Source organism: Mastomys coucha, unplaced genomic scaffold, assembly GCF_008632895.1.
Source record: "Mastomys coucha isolate ucsf_1 unplaced genomic scaffold, UCSF_Mcou_1 pScaffold16, whole genome shotgun sequence".
NCBI lineage: Eukaryota > Metazoa > Chordata > Mammalia > Rodentia > Muridae > Mastomys > Mastomys coucha.
Window position 1 is genome coordinate 93012239 of NW_022196898.1, and position 17433 is coordinate 93029671.

A 17433-nucleotide genomic window follows, 5' to 3' on the forward strand; every position below is an offset into this window, starting at 1 on the left:
AAAAAAAAAAAAAAAAAAAAAAAAAAAAAAAAATGTGTTCAGTGTTTGAAATTTCTGAGGCTCTGAGAAATCTCCTGAAGAATTACAGAGTATAAAATGTACTAGGGTGTTGCAGACCAAGGATGACCAGTTCAGTTCCATCTAACAAACTTGGAACATGAGTCTGGCCTTATCCTGGAGAGCAGAGCAGAGAAGAATGTCTGGTCTTTGCCATAGTGGCCTTTAAGACCTGGGAGACAGCTGTTCTGAAAGGGAGCACTGGGGCTGAAGAGAGGACTTGTGGGCTGTATTTTACTCAGAAGTCTGACAACCTGTATTCAATCATAGAGCATGCACAAAAAGCCAGATGAGGGGGTCCATATCTGTCATCTCAGCATCCCCATCTTGAGATGGATGGCAGAAATGGGAAGCTAAAGCTTGAAGGCTACCTAGTCTAGAGTCCAAAGCAGAGCAGAAACAGGCAGAGACCAGAGACCCTGCCTTAACAAAGTAGAAGATGACCTCAAAGTTGTTCTCTGACCTCTACAAAGATGTTATAAAGTAATTGTCCTCATTCATATACACATATGCTCATGCATACACTCATATATACACATACATATGCTCACAGACACATATGCACAATTGTAGATGGACAGACAGACAGATAGATAGTAGGTAGGTAGACAGATAAAAGCAGCAACATGATGTGGGTCCATGCTTCAGGAAAAGTACATACATGCATACACACACACACATATATACATGTATATATACATATACATGTATATATATACACATATGGATATTTCCATGTCTGTCTAGGCTGTTGTAGGAATGCAGATAGATGGGGTCTGCCTCTGAAGCCACCCTTTAAAAATGGAATACTTGTTTGTGTGGATACTGTGATAAATGAGAAGGGACTGATTTTGTTCCTCCTCCCACACATGTTCCTCTGAAGCTGATGACCGCAAAGAACATGTGCATTTTCACAGGAGACTAGTGAACATCTGGAGAAGATACTCCGGGCAGCGGGGTTGGGGCGTGTGCTCACCGAGGGCATGGATTACAAAGAGCCTAACTCCAGACTGCTGGTGCTCTGGTCACTGTAGCCCCTTCTGAGGAGCAAAGAAAAGTGTTACTTATTGGGTCAAATGCCATCAAGGTCACCTCAGCAAATGTTCAGATAACTCAGTGTGTAAAGGCACACCCCAAAGCCTGAGGACCTGAGTTTGATCCCTGGAGGAACCCAGGGCTTTGTCACGGTAGGCAACTGCTCTACCAACTGAGCTACAGCCCAATCCTCATATTTTATAAACTGTTCCCCACACGACACCTCTCTGGAACCAACCCGTTGAGCTCTTCTTAGCACTTTCAGATCTCCAATGGTAGTTACTGGGCCAGAGAAGACTCTCTAGTGTCTAAAAGGAGATGCAAAGTGAAGTGAACGGGATCATTAGTATCAAGCTGACACCATCAGCACCATCATTATAATCAGAGAAACAGCGTGATGACACTGAGCCTGCATGTCACCTTGTTTGTTTGCCAGACACCATGGAGGATGGTTTGGATGCGTGTAAGCTGTTTGCCTTGCCAGGGACAAATGACAAGCTCCAGAGCACGTCGTCATCGTTAGAAATAATGAAAGAAGCACAGTTTGTGGGGCTTGTATTTAAGAGATAGATGGTGGGTGCCATGGCAACCCAGGGCCACTGAAGCGCAGTACGATACAATCGGGAAGTTTACTTCTGAACAGTAGCTAGCTGGTTATGCTAGAAGGTACTGGACAGAGAGGTGTGTTGGGGTGTGGGCCTATGTGTATGAGAGAGAGAGGGAGGGAGAGGGAGAGAGGAAGAGAGGGAAGGAGAGAGACGAGACAAGACAGAGAGACAGAGAGAGCCAGCAGCTATCTCTGGCTTCAGGTTAACCACCAAATCTTCCAGGACCTCACTTTTTGCTAAGCCTCTGTCTTTGCTTTCTGCTTGGATCCAAAGTCTCGTTCCCAGCTAAATCTATAGGTTCTTCTGTGGGTGTTATACGTTAGCCCTTATATTTATTTTCAAAGGTTTCCCCCACTGCCTTTTAAAAGGACATTTACGAAATGTTTCTGCTGTGCTGGGGTCTGAGGGTACAAAGGTCACAAAGGTGACAGAATGAAACTGTGTTAAGGGTCGTTCTCTGCTCTCTGGAAAGTGAGGTGTTCTCTGTCAGTTAATCTCAGCGTAGAATCCAAGATCCAGCCTGAAGCTCTCATAGAGTCTTTGGGAGGGAAGAGGCATGGCCCGTGGCGGAGAAAGCCAGTAGCCTGCCTGAGAAGGAAGTGTGGGATGATGAAATGGGAGAAACTGAGAGCAGCCTCTGATGACTACAGGTCTAGGGACGCCTCATCCTTCTTGTGGCCCATTCTGTGTCTCTTCTCCAGGCTTCCTACCTTTTCTATGTCACAGCTTTCCTGTTCTGACTAGAGGCATCCTTGAGCCGCATAAGCGAGGACTGATTCTCACAGTGGGACCGTCCTATCTGTGTTACTTCAATGCTGAGGACTCTGAGCCAGAGAGATGTGAGGCAAATATGAAGGTGGGCAAAGACCCAGGGAAGACTTCGAAGAGGCATGTAATGAGAATAGAGACAATCTCCATTTATAATCATGTCTCCAGTTATTAGACATTAGCCATCTGGAACTGAATGCAGTTAATTCAGTGCTGTGTTGGAAGCCTTATAGTGTGACCCCACTTCCTCAGGCCAGGGACGTCCAGGTTTTGATCCTTAGTAAATGCTTGTCTGCTGGAGCAGTTTGGTGTCGGCTCATAGGAACTAAGAAGTGTGCGGACTTGTGAGTCATCGGCAGTTTTTCTTCCAGAACACTGTGGGAAAAGGATGGGCAGATGGCGTCAGATAAAACCCAGACCCACCCAAACTCTCACTGAAGCCTGGAAACAAGTATGTTTAAAAGATATGCTTTAAAAGTCTAATCTCAGAAGACAGATAGAAAGCCTCTTCTCTTGTTTTGTTCTGGTGAAAATCTCCAGGCTTCTCCATGTGGGCTGTCTGGGAACGTTTGCTGTTCCAGAAGGTCCCCTCTTGAATGTTAAGGAGTCTTTAGGAAATATTTGTACCATGCTGGGACTTGAGGACACAGGGATGACTAAGACGTGGGCTCACACCTTGATGAAGGTGCAGCAGAGAGAGGTGAGAGTTGGGTAACGTGTCGATAAGCATATTTGGTGAGGACTTTGCAAACACAGGCAGCCTATGCATGAACGTGACTGCATATTCGAGGGCGTGAGCTCAGGGCTCAGGGCTCAGGGCTCAGGGCTCAGGGCTCAGGGCTCAGGCATGGGGTCTGCTCATCATGCTTGGGGAGTTGCTCGTGACCTTGCAAGGTTCCTCCACTGAGCCTGCCAGGGCAAACAAACTTCATGCTCCTCTGATGAGACTGCTCAAGACACAGTAGCAACCCAGATGAGGATTTCTAAGGATCTTCTATTCACAAGGGCTGGGATTTTTTTTTTTTTAATCAATAGTTGTTCCACTTTCCTTGGTAAATAACCCAGCTTCTTAATGTTTATACCTTTTGGGGGGAAATTCTATCTTCTGGTGTCCCGACTGCAGCTTGTGAGTTACACTCTTGGCTTTATCTGAAATTCTATGTGATAGAACCGTAAGTTTCTGCTAGAGAAAGATGAGCCCGGTAATTAGAAGCCTTTATCTCAGTGGAAGGGACAACAAAGGGAGGGCAAGAGGGTTGAATTCCATGATTCCACGTCATTTGATGACGTTTAGGAGTGTTCCATCCTTCTTCTTGAGCTGATATCTAGCTTGCTTGATATCTCTCTTCTGTTTACTTTGGGTCTAACTTTCTTGTTTTTGAAAATGTCTTAATGTGGAAATTGCTCTCACTGATGTAAGCTCCTTTTATTTCTGTTGGCTTTGTTTGTGTTTAGAGATATGGTTGGATATAGCTCAGGCTGGCTTTGAACTTGCTACATAGTCAAGGACAATGATAAGCTTCTGGTTCCCCTCCTCCATGTCCACAGTGCTGTGACCACAGGCATACACCAGCATACCCAGTTTATGTGGTGTTACGGATCAAACCTAGGACTTTGTGCATGCTTGGTAAGCACTCTGCCCATTGAATCTATCCCTAGCCTTGTCTCTACTTTTTAATGGAGCAAGTATCCCTCTACTCTTGCTCTAGCTGCCTCTCCCAACTTGTTTTGATTTGAGCCAGGGTTTCTCTTTGGAGTCCTGGCTGTAGTCACAATGGCCTTCATGTCACATAGATTCCTCTGCTTTGGCCTCCCCAGCCTGGGATTAAAGTCGTGAGCCACTATCTTGGCTCTGTCCTCCTATTGTTAGACTTTGCTTTCATTTCATTCCATTCAAATGACTTTTTGGATCCCTTTCAAATTTCTTTATGACTCCACCTATTTAGAAATACTATTTAGGATCTAATGAGTTAGATATTCTCCATGTATTATTCTGTTATTTATTTCTAGCTTGACTTCCTTGTGATCAGAAAATAAAGGATGTTTGACTTCAGTTATTTTTGCATTGTGAGACTCATTGTATGGCTGGGAAGGTGGTCTATTTGAAAAGCGTTTGGAGTGTAGTGTCCTAACTAATCATGTTCTTCGTCCTCACCTACCTTCTGCCTACCTGTTCACTCAGCAACTGAAGAGGAACATTTGACATCTCCATCTAAACTTGTAAATTTGTTTAATTTCCATTTTGATCAGCTTTGTTTGCTTGTTGTTTGTTTCTTTTCCTGGTGCTAAGAATAAAACTCAGAGCCCAGTGCAGTTCTGAAGGAGCACCCAACCTCTAGGTCTCACCTCTAGCCTGTACTTGATTCACTCTCCCTAGCTTCTACGAAGAGACTCGAAGAGATGCTTAAATGTTAATTTGTATGACCGAATAGCGTTGTGCATTTTAAATTTTTACTTTTGTTTTAACTGTTTTAAGTCAATGACAATGCTTTTTGAATTTCTCATTTTATCATTAATACATTGATACCTAATCGTATGTATGTATGTGTCTGTCTAAATCATCTCTGTCTGTCTATCTATCTATCTACCTATCTATCTATCTATCTACCTATCTATCTATCTATCTATCTATCTATATCTATATCTATATCTATATATCTATATCTATCTATCTATCTATCTATCTATCTATCTATCTATCTATCTATCTATCTATGTTTGATACAGAGTCTCCTGTAGTCCAGGACAGCCTCAAACCATCTTTGTAGCACAGGATAACCTTGAGCTACGAGGCTTCCTGCCTCCGTGTTCAGAGTGTTGGGATTACAGACATATACAACCACACTAGGCTTATTTATTTACTTTAAAGAGACAGAGCCTTGCTGTTGCCCAGACTGGCCACAGACCCCACTCAAAGAGTTCTCTTGCTGCGACCCCACGAGTTCGAAGGACTAACAAGACCCAGAGCACTAGGCTGTACCTCCCCCTATTTTAGGCTGATGAAGAGTCACTATATCCTTTGACTACATTGATTATAATTATGAAGTGACTCTTTGTCGGTTTCATGAGTCACCCTGACTACACCACAAGTGGCAGATATGTGGTCAGACACTGCTCTGCACCTGTCTGTATGCAATCTCAGATGAGCTTCTCATTTGAGTCGGTATGCTGACTAAGGCATTCTACTCTCTCTGATGCAGGTGGGACTCATGCCGGCTGTTGAAGGCCTTAAAACACAGCTGTGACTCTGTAAAAAGAAGCGATCCTTCCTGCCCTAGTGCTTTTGAAGACAGGCACGCTTTTGCTTCTTATTTTGTGTCTGTGCTCTTTCCCACCAGCCTTCAGACCTGAGCTGATGTTTTTGGTCCTTTCAGAATCAGCTGATGTTTTTGGTCCAGTCCTTTGGACTAGAAACTTAGCCATCAGCTCTGCTGGGTCTTCAGTTTGCCATCCATAGATCATGGACCTTCTCAGCCTCCAAACATACATGAAAAAAAAAATCCTCCATATATGTGTATATCCTACACACGCATGTGTACATGTAAACATACATGTATACATTTGGGGTTCTTTTCCTCTGGAAAATTAGTTTCACCAATCTAAATACATTCTTTATCTCTAATGTATCTCTTTATCTTACATGATTTTTGTTCTTATTTATTCTTTTGTTTCCCATTTGTTTGAATCTTTATACTTAAAAGTTTTGTTGTTGTGGGGTTTTTGTTGTATTGTTTTGCTGTTTGTTTGCTTGCTTCTTGTTTGTTTTGGTTATTGAAGTTTGCCCTTTTAGTCCATGTGCTATCTTTTACTTTTTAATTGAGTTGCCCAACTGTTCATGGTTCTAAGGCACAGCTTAAACCAACCTGTCTCCTTATCTGTTTTCCATGTATTTCTTTTGTTTTTCTCCCCTTCCACTTTTTCTTCCTTTCTTGGGTTGGATTTTTGAGGTTGACTCTTTATTTCAGTGGTTTGGAACTTATAGAATACGTTTAAATGTATCCATCATCAGATGACATCACACTATTTTGTATACAGTACAAAGACAGCTCCCTGTCTGTCCCTGTGTTACCTTTGTCACGTTTTATTTCTATATAGGTAACATCATATTTCATGGCACATCATTAATATCTTAGCCTTAAACTGTCAAGTGTTTTCGGCAAATAACTGAGATAAAAGTTTCATATTTACCCATGAATGCTCCATCTCTGCTGCTCCTCACCCCTTCAGATTTCATTTTGGTCTGAATGTTATCTCCATTTAATCTCTTGTCCAGGTGAGCTGTGGACAGATGCATTCAGTTTGTCTGCATCTACAGCGGCTTTGTTTTCACTTTCTTAAACCTCTAATTTTGATATGCTGTGGAGTTGCAGAACCTAGAAAATAGAACAGTACTGTCAGCCGTGACCCTGTCACCGGCTTCCTCCAATAATGGCGTCTCAGCCACAAGAAAACTAGGAAATTAACAAGGATAATCTTGTTAATTAAACTATTGACCCTAGCCATCTCAAATACCCATTTATGTATTTCTCCTTTACATGTGAAATACAGTTTTCCTGGATATTGGATCCCAGACAGTCAGGATGTTTGCTCTGCTACACTATTTAAAGTTCCTGCCTTCTGTTTCTGAAATAAAACCCTTCATGGCTCTGAGTACTGCTGCTCAAATCTGTTCCTTGCTTGGCACTGTGTGATTTCTGTGGCATTCAGGACTGCTCTTTCTCACCAGTTACAAGCAAATTCACTGTGGCACACCTTGCTGTAGTCTTCATGGTTCTCAGACTTAGGAGTTTATAGTTTTAATCCCATGTTGAAAATTTTTTAGTCATTGTTTCTTCTTCTTCTTCTTCTTCTTCTTCTTCTTCTCTTCTTCTTCTTCTTCTTCTTCTTCTTCTTCTTCTTCTTCTTCTTCTTCTTCTTCTTCTTTTTTTGGTCTCACACATCCCTACTGAATTTTCCAGACTCTAGTAGTATGTATATTAAGTTACTTGAAGTTTTCACAAATGTATGGTACAATGTCTATTTTACTTTTAGTTTATGTGTTTTTATTATTATGAATTATTACACTTTTATTTATTGTGTCTATGCATACACTCTAAAGTGCACATGTATGTGTGTCTGTGTCCTGTGTGTGTATGTGTGTGTATGTGTTCACACCTGCTCACTCACACCTGCCTGCCTGCCGTGGTACCAACGTGGAGGCCAGACAACTTTCAACAGTCAGGTCTCTCCTTCCATTCTGTGAGTTCAGGGGATCCAACTTAGATGGCCAGGCTTGGCAGCAGGTACTTTAACCACCGAGACATCTCACCAGCTTTAAGCTATGTGTTCTATTTCAGACAATTTTAACACTATGTCGCCAAGTTCATCAAAGTTTTAAAAATTGTGTTTCTGTATGTGTATGTGAGAAATAATGCTGTGTGTGTGTGTGTGTGTGTGTGTGTGTGTGTGTGTGTGTGTGTGAACTCACAGTGGCATGCATTTGCAGGTCAAAGGATGGTCTTGTCAACTGTACCCTGCTTAAGGCAGGGCCTCTCTCTTGTCATCAGTGTTCACTGCTTTGTGATCCAGGCTAGCCAGCTTGAGAGCTTCCAGGAACTCTGTCTCTTTGTCACATTCTGTCATAGGCACATAGGTATAGCCTGTGTCTCTATGTCACGTTCTGTCATAGGCACACAGGTATAGCCTGTGTCTCTGTGTCACGTTCTATCATAGGCACACAGGTATAGCCTGTGTCTCTGCGTCACATTTTGTCATGGGCACACAGGTATAGCCTGTGTCTCTGTGTCACGTTCTGTCATAGGCACACAGGTATAGCCTGTGTCTCTGTGTCACGTTCTGCCATAGGCACACAAGTATAGCTGTGGGCCACTGTCAGACTTTGAGGATTGGGGACTGAGCACGGTCCTCACACTTTTGTCCCAAACCCTTCACCCAGTGCCATCTGTCTTCCTGGTTCCTCCTCAGCACTGTTAAACAGTAGGCTTGTGATCTGCTTGCATCTCCACCACTCTGTTTTTCTTCTCGGATATTGTACTTTCAAGCTTAGAAGATACCCCCCCCCCGCCCCTTTTCTTTTTTTATGCACAGGCTAGCTTCAAACTCCTAACTCTCACTTAGCCTCTCAAGTGCTAAACTCATCATCGGCATGAGGCACCACATCTGCTTTCAATCACAGAAGCTCGGGTCAGACCTTTTTAAATATCTTCTGTATTACTATTTAACTTGCTTTATTTCCACGACCTTGTCGCACATTTAGAATATAGGCATCATATTTTTGTATACGCTTATTCTTAATTCTATCGTGGGTGTAATTTATGGTTCTGTTTCTATTAATTTTTCTCCTTATTTTAGACTGTACTTTATTATGTGTATGCCAGATTATCTCAGCCACTTTTCTATTGCTGTGAAGAGGGTAGTAGAGCTCATGACTGTCATGGCAGGAAGCATGGCAGAAGGCAGACAGCATCCTGGAGCGATAGCTGAGAGCTTCTATCTTATCTGCCTTATTTGAGGCAGAAACCGAGACAGCTAACTGGGAATGGCATAGCCTGCTCCCCAGAGACACATCTCCTCAAAAAAGACCACACACGCCTTCTCCAACAATACTTTCTTCAAGACCACATCTCCCAATCCTTCCCAAACAGTTCTGCCAGCTGTAGATCAAATATTCAAACATGTGAACCTGTTGGGGTCATTCTCTTCCACAGTGCTAAGTTTGTTTTTTTTTTTTTAAGTGACTGAGATAATCTGACATACTACTAATAAAATACAATTAAATAACGACTCAGACTCCCCATCGACTCTTCTCGCATCTAGCCCTAGCTCTAACGTAGAATCCTTTCGGCCTACAGGATGTCCCGCCTTCTATTCCACTCTTTTCTTTAGGCCATAAGTTTTGTTTTGTTTCCCACAAGTCTCTCTACATGATGCTTTTGCTTCTTTGTATCCCTGCCTTTCTTTTCTTTCTTTCTCTCTTTCTCTCTTTCTCCTTTCTCTCTTTCTTTCTTCCTTCCTTCCTTCCTTCCTTCCTTTCTTTCTTTCTTTCTTTCTTTCTTCCCTTCTTGATTTTCTTTGAGAAAAGATCTTGCTATGTAGCTCATGCTGGCTTTGAACTCATGATAATCCTCTTGATGTGGCTTCCCAAGTGCTGGAAGCCACATCACCCACCGGGCGTGCTTTCCCCCACCAGGCTCATGATGCCCTCTTATGATAGCTTCTTGCGTTTGGATTAAAGGGGGGAAGTCAATTACAGCTTTCACGTGTGGAGGAGCTCATTCAGAGAGGTAGCTCACCCTTGGTGCCATTTATATCTTGTTTTTAAGGAAAAGCCACAGAGAGAATTTCTTACTTGCTCTTCTCATGTTCAGTAAAGTTTAGTTCCATGAGATAATTTCATCAGTTCCAACAAAATTAGAAAAAGGATCCTAAAAGTTTACAGTCTGCACTGGCTTTCCTTACAGCACCAACGCATGCTTGATTATGCCCATGGACACACAGGTTTTCCACCATGGAAGACAATTCTGAGGTCACTCTCATTGTATTTAATATGATGAATTATTTTAATTCTGGATTCAATTTTAATTTTAAATGTAACTTGAATTTTGAACGTGACCTTCCCTGCAATAATCTTGAGAAAACAGAAATCCTGATATTTAACATAGTGTGATTACTGCATTCTCACTAAGTGCAAACGAGGGAAACGGGAAAGGGAAGAACATGGGAAACGGGAAACGAGAGAGGGAAGAACAAGCAAGAGAAGGAGTCCTCAGGAAGTCAGTGCTATGTCTGCAATCACATAGCTCCTGACTAGACAAAACAAGTCTCCCTGATTGTCAAGTTGATTTATTACAGCATTGTCTACATTTGTCATCTCTCTGAACCAAACTCTCTCTCCACAGTATATTAGTTTCTATGAATACTTACAATCAGTTTGTCTTGTAGTATTTATCATCTTTCTGGTTGGCACAAATGTGGAGGTCAGAGGTCAGTTTGTGAATCAATTCTCCCATCGTGTGAGTCCCTGGATTGGACTCAGGTCATCAAGCTTAGTGGCTGGTGGCTTTACCTGTTTATCCTCACTGGCCCCTTTTCTAAGTGCTCTTAGTGTATTAAAGCATTTGATTCTAAGGTGGGCTCCAATATCCTCTCATCACAGAGATCTAGTGACATGAAGGAAAGTGCTCAAGTCAGGTGAAGCTGATGTTTGAACCCAGGCACTTGTCAGTCAATCAACCAGGATGATACTCTTTCCCAAACACAAGGGCACTATCTTTTTGTCATAATTCCATGTTAGAGCAAGTAAAATAATACTTAGTAATTAGAATGTTACAATTAAGATTTTATGCAAAAAGACATCTATTTTACAAAATCAGTTTTTTTCTTGTATTTGAAATGTCTACTAATTTATTTTTATCAGAGATAAAGAACTAATAGAAAAAATAACAAAGTTTTTAAACTAACATTATTTAAAATAAAGTAAATTAAAGATACTCCTTGGACAGCACATGTTTTTTGATAGGCAAAATTTTTATAAACAATAACCAGTAAGTCAGAACTGATTCTCAATTACTCCAAGATTTTATTAAACCTTGTCTTTCTTTTACTTCCGTGTAGTTCCAATGTGAGAGTCATTCTAGCTCTGTTCATTTTAAAACACTGCACTCAACCCTTCAGGGACTACAATGTGCATTTTAAAACTGACCACGTTCTTTCTTTCAAACATTATTATACTGCTTCACATAGAACTTAGGAAATTTACACACACCCCACTTTGTAATATTGTATCATTTATTTTACTTCTGTATGTAGAATCAATGCCATAACTCACTGCAAATGTTTTGTTTCCGTACATTATCTTTTAAGGAATATTTAAAACAATAAGTATTTCTAACTTCCTCACACATTTATGATTTTCTTTGTGTGGACCCAAATTTTCAAGTGAAGGGGCTTGTTTTCTTTTTTCTGAAAGAATTTCCTAGAAGGATTTTTTTACAGTTTAAGTATGGCAGGGATGTTCTCTCTGATCTTGATGTAATTTTGATTTATTTTTGGGGAGCTTTCGTACTGAGCGCAGACCTCCAGGTTGATATTTCCCTCCCGTGCCTTGAAGATGCTCCATCGTCCTTAGCACGCATGTTCCCACACGGCAGAAGTCAGCTGTCATTCTTCTTTCTGTTACCATCAGTTATATTTCTCTCTGGCTGCTTTTGATACTCCATACTTGTGTTTCAACAACTGAAAAATCACGTATTTTAATCTCAATTTGTTTTTATATTGTTGAGATTTATTGAGGTTCTTGGATATGTGGGTTTACAACTTTGAATACTTTTGGAAGATTTGGAAGATTTTCAAAATATTTTTTGAAAAATTTGGTGAATTTGATTTCATATATGTCTCCTGCTTGTTCCATAAGTCCAAAAGTCTTGGTGACTTAAGAATACTTTCATCTATATATACTTTATATATCTGACATTCTATATCTTTGAAGTCAGTGATAATTTTTCTGCAGTGTCTCATTTGTTCTTCAGTTCACCCAATCAAACTTTTGTTTCAGGTTTTACATGTTTCATTCTTAATGGCGCTAGTTGATTGTCTTCACTGCCAATTCATTTTATCTTTGTGTTTTTCTTTCTATACCTATTCCTAGAGGTGGCAACTACTTTAATATCAACTTTCACTATCATTACCTTTGCTATTTCTAGGTGTCCTCCCATTGGTTGACATTTTTCTGTGTTTTAGGTCATCATTATGATGACAGATGTCTCAGTTCTTGGCATGTTTAGTGTTTTGTATTAGTACCTGAGAAACGTATGTCTTTTTACTTGGGTCCAGTTTTTTTTTTGTTTGGTTTGGTTTGGTTTGGTTTGGTTTTTTCAAGTGTTAGCTAATATGCAGACCAACCTGACCAATTCAGACTCTATTTTTAAAAAGGGTTTTCTTCCTTTTGACCAAGACAGCATTCATTCAAGAAAGAGTTTGGGATGACTACTAAGATGTGACTTTAGACATCACTGAAGCCTCCACTAATGAGGCAGGAGTCGTACAATCTGAAGTGGGTGGTAAGAGTGATTTCATTCAGAGAACAAGTCTGAACACAAGTACTTTCTGGTGTCTTCCATCATTGAGCACTGAACATGGATCGCTTTATTAATGTTGAAGTATAATATGAAACCTTTCCAGATTATAGCATTTTAGCATAAAATGCCACCAACAATTTAGAAGATTGTCTACTTTGCAATATCCTTCCCAGTACTGAGCTTATTAAATTCTAGTAGATCTCTTAGGAGACATTATATAATAATTAGATTAAAGTTTTCTAGACCAGTGACTTGAGGAATGGCTCTCAGGCAAGTCAATTGAATAAAATTAAGGCAAAATGTTCTGTGACTTGAGGTCTTATTCCATATAACATTTTCTTCCAGTATAACTTTTATGTCATTTTTAATTTTTAAGCTTTACTATTCCTGTGTATGGATGTTGTGTTAGGGTGCACATGCCACAGTGCATATGTATAGTCCAATCAACCTTATGAGGCTGATTTTCTCCTTCCACTTTTATATGGGTCTAGATTGAATTCAGGCCACCAAGCTCACATGGCAAGCACTTTTATTCCCTGAGAAATCCTGCTGGTTCCCTTTGTGTACTTTTAAATATAACTTCAAAATTCTCTGCTGTAAACTATGGGCACCTGTTTGAACTTGGCCAACATTTCTAGCTTCTCTGCCCTTCAACAGTCTTGTCAAAGAGGGCACAAATTCCTAATTCACACTGAGCTTGCCAGTATTCCATCATATAATTTATATAGAACTTAATAACAGTTCTTAACACACACACACACACACACACACACACACATATATATAATACAAATGCTCAGTAAATCTTAACTTTTATTGCCAATGTGAATTTCCTAGTTTATATAACTGTCTGGCTAACAATGCGTGTGATACAGATGTATGGTGACAAGTACAGAAAGCAATGCCTGTCTCTGCGTTGAAGAGGGGTTTGTCCCTGAAACTAAATGCTCATCTTATTGCTATTCTTCTTATCCTACTTTTAAAATTTTCTATCCATGAATACTTTTCTAAGGACTACTGGATAGTCATAGCATGTTCAGTCTCTTTGAGTTTTCCCTTCACTGTAGAAGCTGGTCATCGTTCTGTGTGGTTTATAGAGTTGGGGAAAAGTAAGGTATGAAAGATGAACCCAATAAATTCTATTATCTTCTTTACCATTACTCCTTTTCACACACACACACACACACACACACACACACACACACACACACACACACTATTATAGCCTTTAGCTATGGATTCTGCACCTAGATAAAACTGACTTGTGGTATCTAATTGGTTGAGAGGTCCTTCTAGAATGCTTTGATGACTAAGAATACGGATGATGTGCCTGCCTTTTGTACCCACTCACTCACCCTCCTGTGGGAACATGTACTCTGGGTACTTTGTCAAGCAAGGACTTGTGTTGTTCCGCATCATGCATTGATTCTAGCTGCAGTAATACTTTGGGAAAGGAATATGATCTCAAAATAACCACCAGGAGAAGTGTGTCATGAAAGGTCATAGCAGTGGGGCAGAGGATGTTGGACAGAAGAGTTCTAAAAATAGAGAGCAGGAGATCAAAAAGGCAGCAGTGGTGAGGAACCTTTCTGGCTTTGGTTCCCAAGAGCGGGAGTAGCCAGCAGCTCCGACCACTCACTGCCCATTCCTCCAACACCGACCACTCACTGCCCATTCCTTCAACACCCACAGTCTTTTTGCAGAAGTTGGGATGGGGTGGCACATGCCTCAGTCCTGGGTTTCGATGGTTTCTTACATGATTTGTGGAACCATTTTTAAAAGGCAAGAGATATTGAATATTATGGAAGATTTTGCCTTTCTGCCACATTGTTAATGTCACAAGGAAGGTCTAAACATTTCTGATTAAGAATTTCTGAATTTTAGCTTCCTGAGCCAGCAGCTCTTTGCAGTACAGGGTTAAGTCAGTGTTCTATTGTTGCTCTGAGCTGTGCTTTATTGTTAAGAATGCTTACAAAGTCAAACACAGAACTCTGTGCACACATACGAAGTTGAATCAATGTGCTGCGCCACAGCAGCTCCATCAGCTCCTCCTGGGTCTGTACAGATGTGCTCTGGCAAAGAGACAGACGCTTTAGATAGGCTTGCTAACTTTCTGTCCTGAAATGCAGCTTTGACAACGATAAGTTGAGAAAGTGAAGATGTGTTAAAAGACCAACCAACCAATCAACAACAACAACAACACCCCTCCCCCCCCAAAAAAAACAACCCTTGGACCACCCATGTGAGTTTCAGTACATTTGCATGCATGTACGTATTTTCATTTTCTAATTCCACAAACAGGGGAAGCAGACCATGTGGAATGAATCCCTTGATTTCTCTAAAGGTGAGTTCCCCCAATAGCAAGACATTTGGCCAAGAGACAATGAATGTACTGAAGTGTTTCCAAGAACACAGTGATGTTCAAATGGTTTCCAACTCACACTGTTGTCAGAGACCCAATCTGTGCCTTCAAGAAGAACCTACACAAGGAGGCCTCTTTTTTTCCCCCTCCTTCTCCTTCTTCTTCTCCTTATTTCCTTTTCCTACTCCTCCCCCTCCTCCTCTTCCTCCCTCTTCCTCCCCCTCCCCTTCTTTGTCTTCCTCCTCCTTCTTCTTGTTTTTCTGAGACAGGATCTCCCTGTGTGGCTCTGGCTGTCCTGAAACGCACTCTGTAGACCAGGCTGGCCTTGTACTCACAGAGCTCCCCCTGTTTCTGCCTCCTAAGTACCAGGACCTAAGATATGCACCACTACACCCAGCTTTAAAGGCGGTCCCCTTTTCGTCGGTTCCAGAGCAGTGTCCTTCCAGTGTGCAAGGCTAAACACCAGACAAGAAGAAGACACCACATCCTGCCTCAAGGAACGTGGAGGACAAGGCTGCAGATAAACCCCACAGAGATGAGCCCCTTGAGTCTCTGTCCTAGCTATTGCTCATTGCATAACTAAGTATAGTAGGGTGTTTACATGTGAGTTGAAGTTCTTAAATATTTATATATAAAAATACATGTTAATAAACTGACATTCATCTGGTACTAGAATAATTAACATATGTACTATTACTATACAGTTAGTCCAGAATACTGGGAAATGCTTGTGACAGGAGAGATGGCTAGATGGCCATGAAAATGAATGGAAATCTGCAGTTGACTAGGGTGAGGAGGTGGGGGGCATCTCCAGGATGAGACAGAGACCTGGATAAGGTCTCTGACCCAAAAATCAATGGAGGAGACCTTAGCTATGACTCACTACACTGGAGATATGGAACCTGAAGAGGCCACCTCCTGAAGCCAGACAGGAACCCCAGTGGAGTGATAGAGACATCAACCCACCCACAAAACTTTCAATCCAAAATTTGTCCTGTCTACAAGAAATGCAGGCACAGGGAGGAATCAGAAACTAAGGTAATGGCCAACCAATAACTGGCCCAACTTGAGACCCATCCCATGGGTAAGCACCAGTCCCTGACACTATTAATGATACTCTGTTATGCTTCCAGACAGGAGCAAGTTGTCCTCTGAGAGGTTCCACTCAGCAGCTGACTCAGACATATACAGACTCCAACCGCCAATCAGTGGAGGAGCTTGGGAACTTTTATGGAAGAATAGGAGGAAGGATTGTGGGCTCCCAAGAGGATAGTAACTCCTCAGGAAGACCAACAGAGTCAACTAGCCTTTACCCTTGGGGCTCTCAGAGTCTGAAACACCAACCAAAGAACATACATGGGCTGGACCTAGGCCTCCCCACACATGCATAGCAGATGTACAGCTTGACCTCCATGTGGGTCCTGAATAACTAGAGCAGGGCTATCCCAAAAGCTGTTGCCTGTACATGGGATATGTACTAGAAGGCGGGGCTGCCTTGTCTGGTCTCAGTGGGAGAGGAAATGCTTAGCCTTGAAGAGAATTGAAGTGCCAAGGTAGGGGGATACAAAAAGGGGACTATATCCACTCAGAGGAGACGGGGAGGGGGGAGGGGAAGGGTTGTGCGAGGGGGTGACTGGGAAGGGGCAGTTAGCAGGCTGTAAAGTAAATAAGTAAAAAAAAAAAATTAAATTTAAAAATGATTGTTTTAAAAAGTCTCTTTGCTTTAGCATTTTAGTTGTGGTGTAGTTTATAAATCTCTGAAGAGCACAGAGATTGAAGAAAGACTTCTCTCAGAGGCAGAACCCTAATGTGTCTCAATGAGGAAACACACACGATTGTGATCTTGAATATTTTACAGTTTGCTGTCAGTTCTGTTAAAAACGTGATATTTGACTGGAGGAAATTCCTTGTCACTTGAATGTCACACAAAATCAGACTCTTACAAAACTCTAACTGGAAGCACATTCTTTGACTGAAGAATGGTTTCCCAAACATTTCATACATAAGATACTAAAGGTCTTCTGAAAAGAAAGGCCACGATACTGATCTCCTCTCCCAGGAGCAAGAAATGGTTCAAGTGATCTGAAGTCTCACAGTTCCTTTCCAGGGTAATTATGAGGCCCGCATGTTGGTCTTCAGTCAGCCTCTCCTCAGTAGGAGAGATCTTAAATATGGCCCCAGGTAAAAGAAGCTAGTGTGAGCCGGGAGAGAGTCATGTTTCATGTGGTCCTGGGAGAAGGGCTGCAGAACTATTAGGGGACCCGTGGGTGCTAACATTTAGCTAATGAGTTCCACAGGATGCAAGAAGAGAAATGTAAATATTATGTGAGCAATGAGCATAACCTTCAAGTCGAGATGTCCATAGTAGGCCTGAGGGAGAGACAGGGACCGTCTCCCAGAATCCTCAGGAAATCCCTCCACAGAGGCCAGCAGCTGCCTCCATCCCTAAGTCTCTAATCACTCTGACTAAAAATCTCAGAGGAAGGGAGGGGTGAAGGAAAAGAAGAGAGGGAGTAGAACAGGGAGG